Raw genomic sequence first — 13,858 nt, 5'->3', positions numbered from 1 at the left:
TTTTTTTTTTTTTTTTTTTTTTTATTTTATTTGGTAATGACATGTTTGAACATACATAAATACACCTGGTATCAGCACACAAGAGGTCTAAAATCGATAATAGATTATTTCATAACAAGACAACAAACTAAGTTAAGAGTACAGGACGTAAAGGTGAATAGAGGAGCAGAGTGCGGCTCGGACCACTGCCTGATAATAGGAAAAATATATACACCATTCGTAGACAGGAACCACACAGACATCAACAAAGAACACAGAGAAAAAATAGAGAGAACTACGTACACCTTAGATAATCTAGATAACGAGAGCACACAGTTACTTTACTCCTGGAGACTAACACAAAAACTACAGGAATCACACAGATCAACGACGGATGAATACGAACATATAAAAAACTGCATGAAAGACGCAGCGCTAGAAGCCTTAGGGCCACAGGTACGAAGAGTAGATAAACCATATTGGTGGGATAAAGAAGTGGAAGAAAAGATAAAAAGAAAGAAGGAAGTATATCTACAGTTATTACAACAGGGAGACGAACGTACAAAACAACAATATAAAAACCTGAATAAAGAAGTCAAACGAGAAGTGGTTAAAAAGAAAAATAGTACATGGGAACAAAAATGCCATTACCTAGACAACCATATAGGAGGGACAAAGAGCTCTGAAGCCTGGAGAACTATAAAAACGATGAGAACAACGACAAAAAACCAAGTCATAATAAATAGAATACCAGAGAACACATGGGTAGAGCATTTTGAGAACTTATTAACAGAGAGAAGAGAAAGGTTTAAACAGACAAATGAACAAGTGGAAGTAGAAGGAAGAATCGAAATATCGATAGAACAAGTGAATGAAGCAGTTAAGGGAATGAAATTAAAAAAATCTCCAGGCCCAGGCGGAATACATCCAGAGTTGATTAGATATGGATCATCAAAACTGTTTGAGATGATCCGAAAATTATTCGAAAGATGCTTAAACGGAGAAGAAGTTCCAGAAGAATGGAGACAATCGTATATCTCTCCAATACACAAGAAAGGCACAAAGATGGATCCTAAAAACTATAGAGGGATCGCAGTGATTGCTACTATAGGCCGACTATACTCAAAAGTACTACGAAACCTGATAGAAAATGATATCAAAGACAAACAACCCGAAGAACAAGCGGGATTTAGGGCCGGACGCTCCACTATGGATAATATCTTCACATTAAAAATTGCAATGGAAAAACGAGTGCAGAGAAATAGAGAAACTCATATAGCTTTAATAGATTTGGAAAAAGCATATGACAGTGTACCGATCTCCCAACTATGGATAGAAATGGGTAACTTGAAAATAAACCCAATTCTTATTAACGCCACTCAAAAATATTACGAACAAAACTTTGCGAGAATTAAAATGGGACAAGAAATCACCTCTCCTTTTCAAACAACAAAAGGACTACGACAAGGCTGCTGTCTGTCACCCACCTTATTTAAAATCTATTTGGACAGATCCTTAGTGAAATGGGTAAAAAAATGCAGAAACATGGGAATAACGGTGGAAGAAAACAAGCTATATACACTTTTCTTTGCGGATGACCAGGTAGTAATTGCCGAAGACAGCTACGATCTTAGCTATATGGTAAGAAAACTGCAAGAAGAATATGAGGTGGCAGGTCTAAACATGAATATGACAAAATGTGAATATCTCTCAGTGGGAACAGATGAAATATGTGACCTAGTCTTGGAAGACGACAAAATCAAAGGCGTGCAATCCTGCAAATATTTGGGGGTCATTTTCAACAAGAAGGGAAATAGCGCAGATGAAATCAGGGAAAGAATAAACAAGGGCAGAGCAGCGACCCGTGCCTTAAACTCTCTTCTCTGGCAAAAAACAATTCGACGAGAAACCAAAAAACACATTTACGGTAGTATAGTTCAAAGTATTACACTTTACGGTTCGGAAGTATGGGACGTCACCAAAGCTAATAAAAACAAACTTATGACGACAGAAATGGATTATCTGAGACGAAGCTGCGGTAGATCGAAACTGGAGAGAGTTAGAAACGAACAAATAAGAAACGAAATGAAAATGGAGAGAAATATCAATGATGACATAGAAAGAAAACAATTAATCTGGTTCGGACATGTTAAAAGAATGCCAGAGTACAGATGGCCTAGGAGAGTACTGGAATGGATCCCTCCTGAAAGAAGAAAGAGAGGACGACCACGGAGAAGTTGGCGCAACGATATTGATGAAGCAATGGCGGCAAGAGACTTAGAAGAGGCAACTGCATATGACAGAAAAAGATGGAAATTGGGGGCGGAGAAGCGGCGACAGCCGTAATAAATCCGTTATTATATATATATAATGACATGTTTGAGTGAGAGTTAGGGTTAAGATTATTTCTTCTTTATTAGTAAAACAATTATTGGTTGCCAATTTTAAGCATAATTTATATCGCCGCTGCTCAGTCTAAATTTTGATACGCTATGATTAATCTCCCAGATTAGAAATGAATATTACCGAATAGTTTTTAACAAAATATTGATTTTGAATAAAATATTGAATATCTCTATATCATTCTCTCTGATGTCTAATATTATAATAATAATAATTTTTACTCCATTTTGGTGTAAACTTTATACTCTATGAAAACTCACATAATTTTTTTATTGTTACATTGTATGTTTACAATCTACTCTATACAGAGAGCGATAAGTAAATAGTATGTGACGATTCTCTACGAATTATTGAGGCAGGTCTTCTGGTCATAGAACCTACATCTTCAATCTTCTTTCTTTCTTCTTTCAGTATGATTCCGAAACCTGGCTTACCAGGTTTCGGAATCATACTAACTTTAGCAAATTTCCATTGTATTGGAAAATATCGAAGACGTAGTATGCTGTTGTATATTATTGTTAATAACATCACTTCTTTTCTTGGTTGCTTCTGAAGTAATTCTCCTGTTATCAAATCATAGCCAGAAGCTTTCTTAGGATTTAGCATTTTTATTTATTGTCGAACCTCTGTCGGAGTAAATGTTATCAGAGGAAGAGATAGTTGACATGGAGTTTCCAGGTACATTCTTACATCATCGTCTTCATCGTTATTAGTATCTGGTGCTGCGAATACAGTTTCAAGATGCTCTGTTTTTTTTTCTGCGTTTGTGCGCGCCCAAGTCATATCTGTTTTTCTTAAAGGTGAATTTGTTATTGTCGGTCGTTTAAATTTTTTCTGTAGCTTTCCATATAGAATGGTCTTCATGTGAGAGGTTCGAAAGATAAAACTGAAAAAAATCGTTTTTTTCTTCATGTAATGCTCTATTTAGTCTATGACTTATCCTGTTAAGGTACGTTTTATTTAGAAGATTTCTCGTTTGTTGCCATATGCGTCGAGCTCTTCTTTTTTCTGCTACTAGTTTTCTTATATGGAAGGAGATCTTATGGTTTTCTTGCACACTTCTTTGGCGCTGTGGTGCTGCTTCCCATCCTGTTATTTGTAAAACTGTTGTTAAATATTCTACAGCTTTCTCTACATCTTGGTTTTCTTTTATCCTAGTATTTAATCTAATTTTTGTATTTACAAAATTTTGGAAAAACGTCCCAGTTTGTTTCTTTAGTTGTGAGTTTGGGTGGTGGTGTTCTCCATATTATGTGTGTACTTAAAGTTATTATTATTGTACTGTGATCTGTTAAATCGAAGTTTGACTCTATTGTACTATGGATGTCAGATATCCCTTTTGTTACAGCAAAATCTACCAAATCTGGAATTTTGTTGGCATCCGTAGGTCAATATGTGGGTTCTCCCGTAGATAAGTATCTTAAGTTGTTTTGTTGGATGATATTCATTAATGCTCGACCTTTAGGCGAGATTAATCTGGAACCCCATGGGGTGTGTTTGGCATTCCAGTCTCCTGCTACTATGAATTTGGATCCAAGAGTTTGTATGAAATCATGATACTCTTCGCTTGAAATTGGATGTCTAGGTGGGCTGTAGACTGATGATACACTGAGGGAGGTGTTTTTTCGATTTTATTGATTGCTGCTTGAATTTTTTCAGTAATAATTGAATCTGCATGTGCTCTTCCGTCTGAAAGGTTTGCATAATGGCACTTTTAGGCACTGCCATTGGGTGCCGACAGGTCATTTAAGGTTAATAAGTTCGCAAAATTGATATCAGTTTTACGACTTCGGATAATACACGTGTTGTTTTTCTTGGAATATGGCTGTTCTGTTTTTTACAAATCTTTCATTAGTCTACAGTTGTTCAAAGAGTGAACTTCTGTAATTTTATATTTAAACCTATGGCTGAGAGATTTGCTAGATCTATTCAAGTTGTTACATTGATTGATAATGGAATGAGTCAAAGAGAAGTGGCCAGACAGCAGACCGTTCCTTACAACACACTTGCAAAATCTGTTCTTTACGGCTAGAGCAATCCAAAACCATTTTCAAAATACTCACGGGTATACATTAAGTACTTCTACAGTGAGAAAAAGGTTGAGGGAATTTAAGCACGTGTTACTTTTGGATGAGGCTCCGTAATGTTTTGGCAGGCATTTCATTCGAAGGCCGTACTGATCTCGTGTTTTAATAATAGTTTAGTAATCGTTTTATTAATAGAGGAGCGTTGAATTCTCACCAATACATTACCGAAATTCTAGACGAGCATGCAATGTCTTTTGCTGGATTTGTGGACCAAAACTTTATTTTCATGCAAGACAACGCGCGGCCACATGTAGCTAGAATGGTAACGCAATACCTGGAATCCGTCGGTGTGCCAAAAATGAATTGGCCGGCTCAAAGCCCACATTTGAACCCGATTGAGCATGTTTGGGACCAACTCAAATGAAGGGTAAGAAACAGAATACCTTCTCTAATAAACCGTGATTGGCGCTTATGGAAGAATTTGAAGCTTTTCCTCAAGGCAACATCCAGAATTTTATCAATTTAATGCCAAGTCGAATGAGGAGTGTAATTAAAAATAGAGGTGGTAATACAGAATATTAAAAATCACGACTTTATCGTAACAATAAAGAAAGCAGAAATTTCACCAAAAAAGGTCACCAAAAAACTCTTAATCAACTATAAAACAAATCAAACTAATGGTAAAAACATACAAAAAAAAACAAAGAAAGAAAGAATGAGGAAGAAAAAGAAGAATCTAAGGAGGAGGATGCTCAATAATGCTCAATGCTGATAAGCCGACCTCTCGGCTATATATCAGAAACTATTCATGTTATAACTTTAGGAGAAACAATTTCTTAGTAAAAGTGGCCACGAGAAATCGCTGGAAATAACTTTCAAGTTTCTGGGTTAACTGCTAGGGGGCGTAACCTGTGAAGAAAACATTGAAAACCAGTTTTTTGGGAAATATGCCCAATTATACCAAGTGTTAAATAAGTAAACTAGAAAGAGGCCTCAATTCCGCACAAAGTTGTTCAAGTACTTTTTTTTATTTTTTAAAAATAAAGGGTGGGGGAGAGTGGGAAATTATTTGTGGATAAATACCTATAACTTTGGTTTGGATCAACCGATTTTAACGAAATTAGTGTCATTAGAAAGAGTGTGGATAATTTAATTTACATCTACTATATAATAATTGCATTTAGTTTTAATTGTCATAGGTAGAGGGTACTTTCGAATAGAAAAAATTAAAATTTGTTTTTCTTTAAAATGTTTAATGGAAACACCTATTTATTGTAAATTATAATGGAACTTTATTAAATTCGTAACAAAATGGCGCAAACCGCATGTTCATAGCTTTTGTCGAAATCGAGATATGAATAAAAACGCATAAAACATAAGTAAGTATAGTATTGACTCACCCTGTATTATAAATTAAATTAAAAAATAAGTTTTTAAATAATTATGTAAATACAACTGGTTTTTAAAGTTTTCTTCACAGGTTACGCCCCCTGGCGGTTAACCCAGAAACTTGAAAGTTATTTCCAGCGATTTCTCTTGGCCACTTTTACTAAGGAATTTTTTCTCCTAAAGTTATAACATGAATACCTAGTTTCTGATATATATCCGAGAGATCGGCTTATTGGACCACCCGGTACTATACAATTTGTTTCTGTGGTTAAACTACCATAGTTTAAAAGAAAACAGGAGAAAACAAGTTTTATTAATTATGTTCTTATAAATATACCATAAAATATACCTGATCATTAAAATAGTTTGACTAAAATATCATCTAGTTCCTAACTTGGCGTTTATACCATTAAATACTCATTAATTCGAACACAATGCAACAAAGAACGAGCACACTATTCTAGTGGCAAGGAACAATAGGCCAGAAGTTATAAACAGAGGTAATCCAGGGCGTAACACGGGACAATGCGAAGATCCTGCCACTATCCTGTGCTATATAAATTCTGACCAGAGCCACATTTCCATTACAATGGAGTAGATCCTTTGTGAGGTTCGCACTTTCTACCTCATACAATTCACATCGCTGGCTGTGCCGTCGTTATATATATTGTATTTGAACTTGCAGTTATATATACTTCATTGGGGATATAATGCCAAAAGGGCTTTATGCTGAAATGTAAATAAACACAATCCTTCTTTTACGCCCATTTTAAATGAAAAAAGTTGATTTGAGAGCTGGACAAGTCAGAAATAATAAAGTACATTACATAAACAATTTTAGGTAGGTACTCATTTAAAAATGCTGTTAAGCTGTTAAATATGTTTTACCACTATTATTTATCTGTAAATCGTAACCAATTACTATTGTACGGGTAATTTTTTTAGTTGGGTATTAGATCGTATTTCACTGGTATTATAATATAAAAATCTGTTAACTTTAAAGTAAGTACATAGAATAGCATAAAATCAAAATAATTCGTAGTTTCGTTAGTTAATGGAGCAAATCTATAAATATATTGCCAATATACTGGTAATAGTTCATTCTGCGTCAATTAGGTATTTGTAAGTTAACAATTAAAATTGATACTTTTAAACATGAAATTGAAACATAAATTGCACATAACACTACACTAGAACAAGGACAAACAGTTTAAAATTATTTAAAAAGATTCTACGCTACATTCTTGTCGGCAACAAGAGAGAGAATGACTGCATTCGCTTAGACTTTTTAGTTCTGACCATGATTCTAGAAAAAAATCCAATGTGATAATTGAGTCTTTTTGTGTAGATACTGTCAGATAATAAAATCTAATACCGCCCAGAATAAAATAAAATTATTTAAATGATTTTTTGTAATTAATTAATTTTCAGACTATACAGTGTGTCCGTAAAGTATGGAATAAATTCAATATTTCCTAAATGAAAAGCCTTTTTAAAAAATCTAAAACACGTCGATTTTTAAATTTAATTAATGTTCTACATTTTACAATAAAATTTCATTATACAAGGTGATACACATTACAGTGATGACGTCATTGGCTCTTTTTTTAAATGTAACACCCTGTATTTTAGGACATTTTTAGATCGATAAAAATGAGCTGATTTCAAAAAAGTATAATACTCGGGCCTAATAGATATAATTTGAAAGATATGCGCTTAGAAAATAAATTATTTATTATCAATTGCAAAAAAGTAGCCCACTACTAGTTTTTAGTGAAATGTAATTATTTTTAGTAACGTTCAATAACAATTAAGTAGCACAATAATTGTAATAATTCGTGAATGTTCTGTATTATTGCTTAGAACTAATTTTAAGTTGAAATGAATTTGAGTGTAAAGCAAAGAATTGAAATACTCATGATGCTTGGGTATGGATACAAATCGCGAACTCAGATGGAAGTGTGTAATTTATTTAATGATAAATATCCAGAAATACCCATCACGCAGTCAACAATAAGTAAGATTGAAAAGAAATTTCGAGAAACTGGTACGGTTGAAAATGCACGCAAATTAGGTCGTCCCTCTGTAAATTATGTTACAACATTAGATGTTCTACTTGCTTTTGAAGAAAATGCGCACACTTCTGTACGTAAGGATAGTAGTGATCTCGGTGTTTTCAAAACAACGGTACACAAAGTACGTAAAAGTAAGTAAAGTAAGTAAAATGCACAGTTGTACAGGAATTAAACGAGGATGATCCAGATAAAAGAATACAATTTTGCGAAATAATGATGGATAACAGCTAACGAAACCCTTTCTTGGTTCAAAACATTATTTTTTCTGATGGGGCTACATTCAAATTAAATGGCGAGATCAACCGTCAGAATTGTAGATACTGGGCAAAAGAAAACTGCAACTGGATGCGGGAACATCATACACAATACCCGCAAAAGGTAAACGTATGGGCTGGTATTGTAAGAAATAACATCATTGGACCCTACTATTTCGAAGGTAATTTAAACGTATCAGCATACCTTCAGTTTTTAAGTGGGTATCTCGTACCTACTTTAGTTTATTTATTCCCCAGTACAATTAATCTTGGAGGTTTTGATAAAAGTTTATGTTTTCAACAGGATGGTGCGCCTCCGTATTATGCTTTAGATGTTCGAATGTACCTAAACGAAATTTTTCCGAACAGGTGGATTGGAAGGCGTGGACATATTGAATGGTGAGCGAGGTCGACAGACCTCAATCCTTTGGATTATTTTATGTGGGGTCATTTAAAGAATGTTGTTTATAAAACGAAACCTGCAAATATTGGAGACTTAAAAACAAGAATTCGTAAAGAAATAAACAATATTTCTCAAGAAAGCATAAACAAGGTTCTACAAGAATTTGTACAACGTTTGGGTTACTGTCAAATACAACAAGGGCTACAATTCGAACATTTAAGATTAAGTCGCGTATTAATTACTCTATTACTTTTAAGTTATTTATTATAATTTATTTATAATTTATTAATATTATAAATCAATAAAAATTAATTTTTCAAGCGCATATCTTTCAAATTATATCCGTTAGACCCCCAGTATTATATTTTTTTGGAATCAGCTCATTTTTATCGATCTAAAAAGTCCTAAAATATAGGGTGTTACATTTAAAAGAGCCGATGACGTCATCACTGTAATGTGTATCACCTTGTATACTGAAATTTTATTGTAAAATGTAGAACAATAAATTTTTTTAAAAAGGCTTTTCATTTAGGAAATATCGAATATATTCCATATTTTACGGACACACTGTATATTTTAACCTAAGTTACAAAAAAAAATATTTTTTTTTTGGAACAAAATTGAATTTTTTTCAATTTTCTAGCATTAGAAATAACTACCAGACATTCATAGTTGTAAACTTCCTTTTTTGCTTTTATAGAAACAAAAGTATGGGATGCCGGAATTAGATTAGCTACTAAAACTGTGTCCTAATACCGGATTATCTATTTTTGTAAATTCTACTTTGTTCTGGCCAAAAACTAAAGTGTTTTTTAAAAAATACAACTATTAACCATTTCTAATGAATAAACTACTGCACATAGGTGAAAAATATTTTCTGTAATAATTTGCAAGCAAATATTGTAAAAAATAAATTGATCAATGCTTATCTGAAACATTAAGGATTGACGACAGCTCTCGAACTGATTGCGTCGCTTGATTAAATCAAAGTGACTGAAACAAAAGCTAGAACATGTCGTCCCAGAATTTATACATAAAAAAATGGATATACAGTCTGTCCCAAACCCTTCTTCCAGTGCGTCACTAATCTTGACGTCATATAGGATTTTAAGAATGTCGAGAATTATTGCATGACATTTTAGTTAAATTTGACAGTTGTAGGATCATAATCCCTCTTTTTCTAATTGAATTTAATAATTTTAATATTAGTCTTTGTTTTTTCTCGATATATCTCGGCATATTTAAAATATTTTTATGACAATAAATACAAAATTAAATTTTCAATGTAAAATGTCTGATAATACTAACCTGGAATGACAATTATCATTTTATCAGTTGACAGTGTGAAAGTACTGTCACGATCGAGACAATCTACGTCAAATTATATTTATGCGCATCACTGATTGGATATCTATTTAGCGTATTCTAAACTCCAACCAATTATAGTAGAATTAGCTTTACGATAAATAATTTTCTAAGTTCTATGTATAATAATCATAGACTCACGTTTTTTTCTGTCACCTCTAGCTTAATGTGTTAGAGAGAATTCGATCAACTATGACGCACTGAAAGAAGGGTTTGGGACGAACTATAGTCCCATTATGGAACACATTAAGCTAGAAGTGACAGAAAAAAACGGGAGACTGTGATTATTATACAGAGAACTTAGAAAATTATGTATCTTTCACGGGCATTTGCATATTAAAGCGGATTCTACTTACGGATCTATAATTGGTTAGAGTTTAGAATACGCTAAATAGATATCCAATCAATGATGAGCATAAATATGATTTGACGCAGATGGTCTTGATCGTGACAGTACTTTTACAATGTCAACTGATAAAATGATAATTGTCATTCCAGCTTAGTATTTTCAGACATTTTAAAATGAAAATTTAATTTTGTATTTATTGTCATAAAAATATTTTAAATATGCCGAGATATACCGAGAAAGAACAAAGACTAATATTAAAATTATTAAATTATTTTCAGTTAGAAAAAGAGGCCGGGACAACTTTATTACCAGTTTCTGCCGTTCATTAAACAATAACTATGAACATGTTATTAGAACTCGTGTTTACAGAATGTTTAGTGAAGGTTTGTATCAAAATATAGTTTGCCATAACCTACTGAAATTTCACTAGACTCTTTAAATTTTTTCTTGTTCATTTTAGGCCAACATATTACCCTAAATACCAAATTCAAGTTGGACTAAACACTCTTTAGTAGAATGGTTAAAAGGGAGACATATACGTGTTTCAACAACCATGATGAAACTTATTATTGGAGATGGTAAATCTTAGCTAATCAAGCACTTTCCTTGAACTGTACAGAATAGAAATTATAACAAACTGCCGTTCCAATATAATGGGCAATAAAAATTTTTATACAGGACGGGACCTTTAATATGTAAATTAAAAACCATTTTTGAATTGTTAAAGTTTTTATTCCATATTTAAAAAAAAAATAACCTTTTAATATTTAGCCGATTACGATCCAGCAACTGTTGGATTTAACTAAAATGTCATGCAATAATTCTCGACATTTTTAAAATCCTATATGACGTCAAAATTAGTGACGCACTGAAAGAAGGGTTTGGGACAGACTGTAAATAAATTTCTCGCTAGGATACACATGCGCCGTAGTATTAAGTTTAAGTTTAACCAACTTAAACGTATTTACAAAAGAATTTCAATTTTTTTAATAGGCCGGATTTACATCACGAATTTGTATAGGCCGTTAATAGGTAGTTTTACCTTACCAATTTTAAAGTTACAAACGCTTAAAACTGGAAACAGAACTTTTATTTGTCAGTCAGTCTGAAGACTTTAAAATCATAGAATAATATACGATTTTTGACGTGACAACGTCTTAAATTAGGTTGTGGCTCGGAGTCATTCATGAAAAAGTGTAACGCCCGCTCACGTCTGTTACAGTGAGTCACCGAACGAGAGAGAGGCCCGCCAGACCGGCGAATGCCTTGCGTCTCTCTCCCACTCAAACATGATCGGTCCGCTGCGCGCGCAGCACTAGAGAATTAGGCGCGTTGAATCGGTGCGTGCTTCCGTGCTTGTGTCTCTGTCTTTCTCGAGCGTTCTTGGCGTTCAAGACACATTACAGCAGAAACACTTCCTTTCATTTCATATTTCTCCTATCATCGTCCTATCCTCAACAAAATCACTCAAATAGAAATTAGTTAAGTTTAAGTTTACATCTACAATGTTTTAGTAAACAAAATATATTTCTATAGTTAAAATTTGTGCAATTCTTATTTTCATTCAATTCCTTGTTCCTATTGTGCAATTTAATAATATTCATATCAATAAATATTCTACCGAGAAAAAGACGTTGTCACGTAAAATTTTCGCCCGTAAAACCGACTTTACAGGCAACTCATTTTTTTTTATTAAGATTTTCTTTAGCAGTGCTGATATTAAACATACATTACCTATGATTTGTATTGACATTTTAAATTAAAATAAAATACTCGATTGTCTCTTTAAGGAGACAAAAATTTAAAACAATTTACATTTTTTTCTACTTAAAACACCAATCATGGCACGTTTGTACATCTTTTTTTCTAGTCATTTTGTGATATTTCCCAAAGGACTAACAACGACGGCAAGTAGCCGAACTCCCCCAGTAGAATATACGTCGGTATCATCCTCAAATACATTGATGTCCTTTTTAATAACAGATGTTCCTTATTACCAAACCACTGCTTTGTGTTTCGTAATGTGGCGGGAAATTGTATAGTGTTGTTTGGCCATTTATTATATTATCTGTTTGGTTTTTGTTTGAAGGGACCGTGATTTATGAGACGCTCCATATAAAGAAGGGCAATAAATATGTTTATTTAACATTATTTGCTATTGGGTGGACAAATTGTATATGAATTTAAGACTTTCTGAGAGTTGGACATATTTTGTATATAATTTATTTTGTATAACATGTAGATATTTAGATATTCTTACAGGTAAGAGTATGGAGTTGGAGATGCGCTTAAAAGAAGAAAAGTACAAATTATTGATTGCATTTAAGAGACTAGGTGGAGAGGACAAAGCGCGAAAGAACTAGGTGAAGGATACAAGTTGTGGTATGTAGGGAAAAGTAACACTGGAAATGGAGTTTGTATAATTGCTGATAGTGAAATGAAAGATAACGACGTAGTAGAACGTAAAGTACCTATTATTAATTAATCTTTCATCACTCTTTAATCAATTATAAATTGAATGTTGCGTGTGTATGCTACTTAAACCGGTCTGGGTGAGAATGAAAGAAAATCTCTATATGATCGGTTAGGAGACATAATTAGAGATATTCCATCAGAGGAGAAAGTTATAATAGGAGGTGATTTTAATGCACATGTGGGCTAATCCAAGACGAGATATAGAGCAATACATGGAGGACTAGGCTTTGGAAGTAGATACAAAGCTAGAGATGATTTGCTGGAATTAGCAACAGGATTAGATATGGCGATTGTTAACACATTCTTTGAAAAGAGAGGTCAAATTATTATGTAAAAAAGTGGAAAAATTCACTCCCAAATAGATTATTTTATGACAAGAACAGAAAATAAAAAGTAAGAACTAAAAAAGGATACCAGGGGAGAAGAAAAAACGAACATCTTTCACATTTGTTCTCGATCAAGATAGTCTCAAATGAGCTTGACAGGATGAAATATTGATGATTGGCAGTGTTGAAATTTACATTAAAAATGAAATATATGCAATCAAAAACAATAAGATATATAAAAATAATAGTTTAAAATTACCAAAAAGGAAAAGTAAATAGTTTTAAACAGCTTAAAACTTTTTTTAAAGTTTAGTACTTTTTTTAAAAAGTAAATAGTAAAATGACAGTATAATATAATAAAGTTAAAAAGATATCTGTTGCAATTTTGCAATTGATGGTTTGGCGGTTCTGATCTAGACCACTGTAATTGCCAAAAATATTTTCTAATAATTAACTGCAATCAGTGGCGGCTTTTAGGGGTAGGCAGGATAGGCCGGGCCTACCCAATAATTTTAAGAGCTTCAAAATTGAACATATATTCAAAAATTATGTTAATGCATGCAAATAACTTTTAAATGTACTAAATCACTCAATACATTAGCTTCAGTTAAAACAACTATGTTATTATATTATTACCACAGAAAGCATCGTACCATAGTACAAAAAGCGTTTGAAGTTATGCATTTTGGCTGACAGAGATTATTATTGTCGTGTTTATGCTTGCTGTTTAGGCACCAGACGATCGGGCCTACGGCGACCATCGTTGTCACTTGTAACGTAATTATCAAATTGTAATATAAATTTTCTTTTAAA

The sequence above is a fragment of the Diabrotica undecimpunctata genome, chromosome 5 (assembly GCF_040954645.1).
Source record: "Diabrotica undecimpunctata isolate CICGRU chromosome 5, icDiaUnde3, whole genome shotgun sequence".
In the NCBI taxonomy this organism is placed as follows: Eukaryota; Metazoa; Arthropoda; class Insecta; order Coleoptera; family Chrysomelidae; genus Diabrotica; species Diabrotica undecimpunctata.
Note: the sequence above shows the minus strand (reverse complement) of the source record.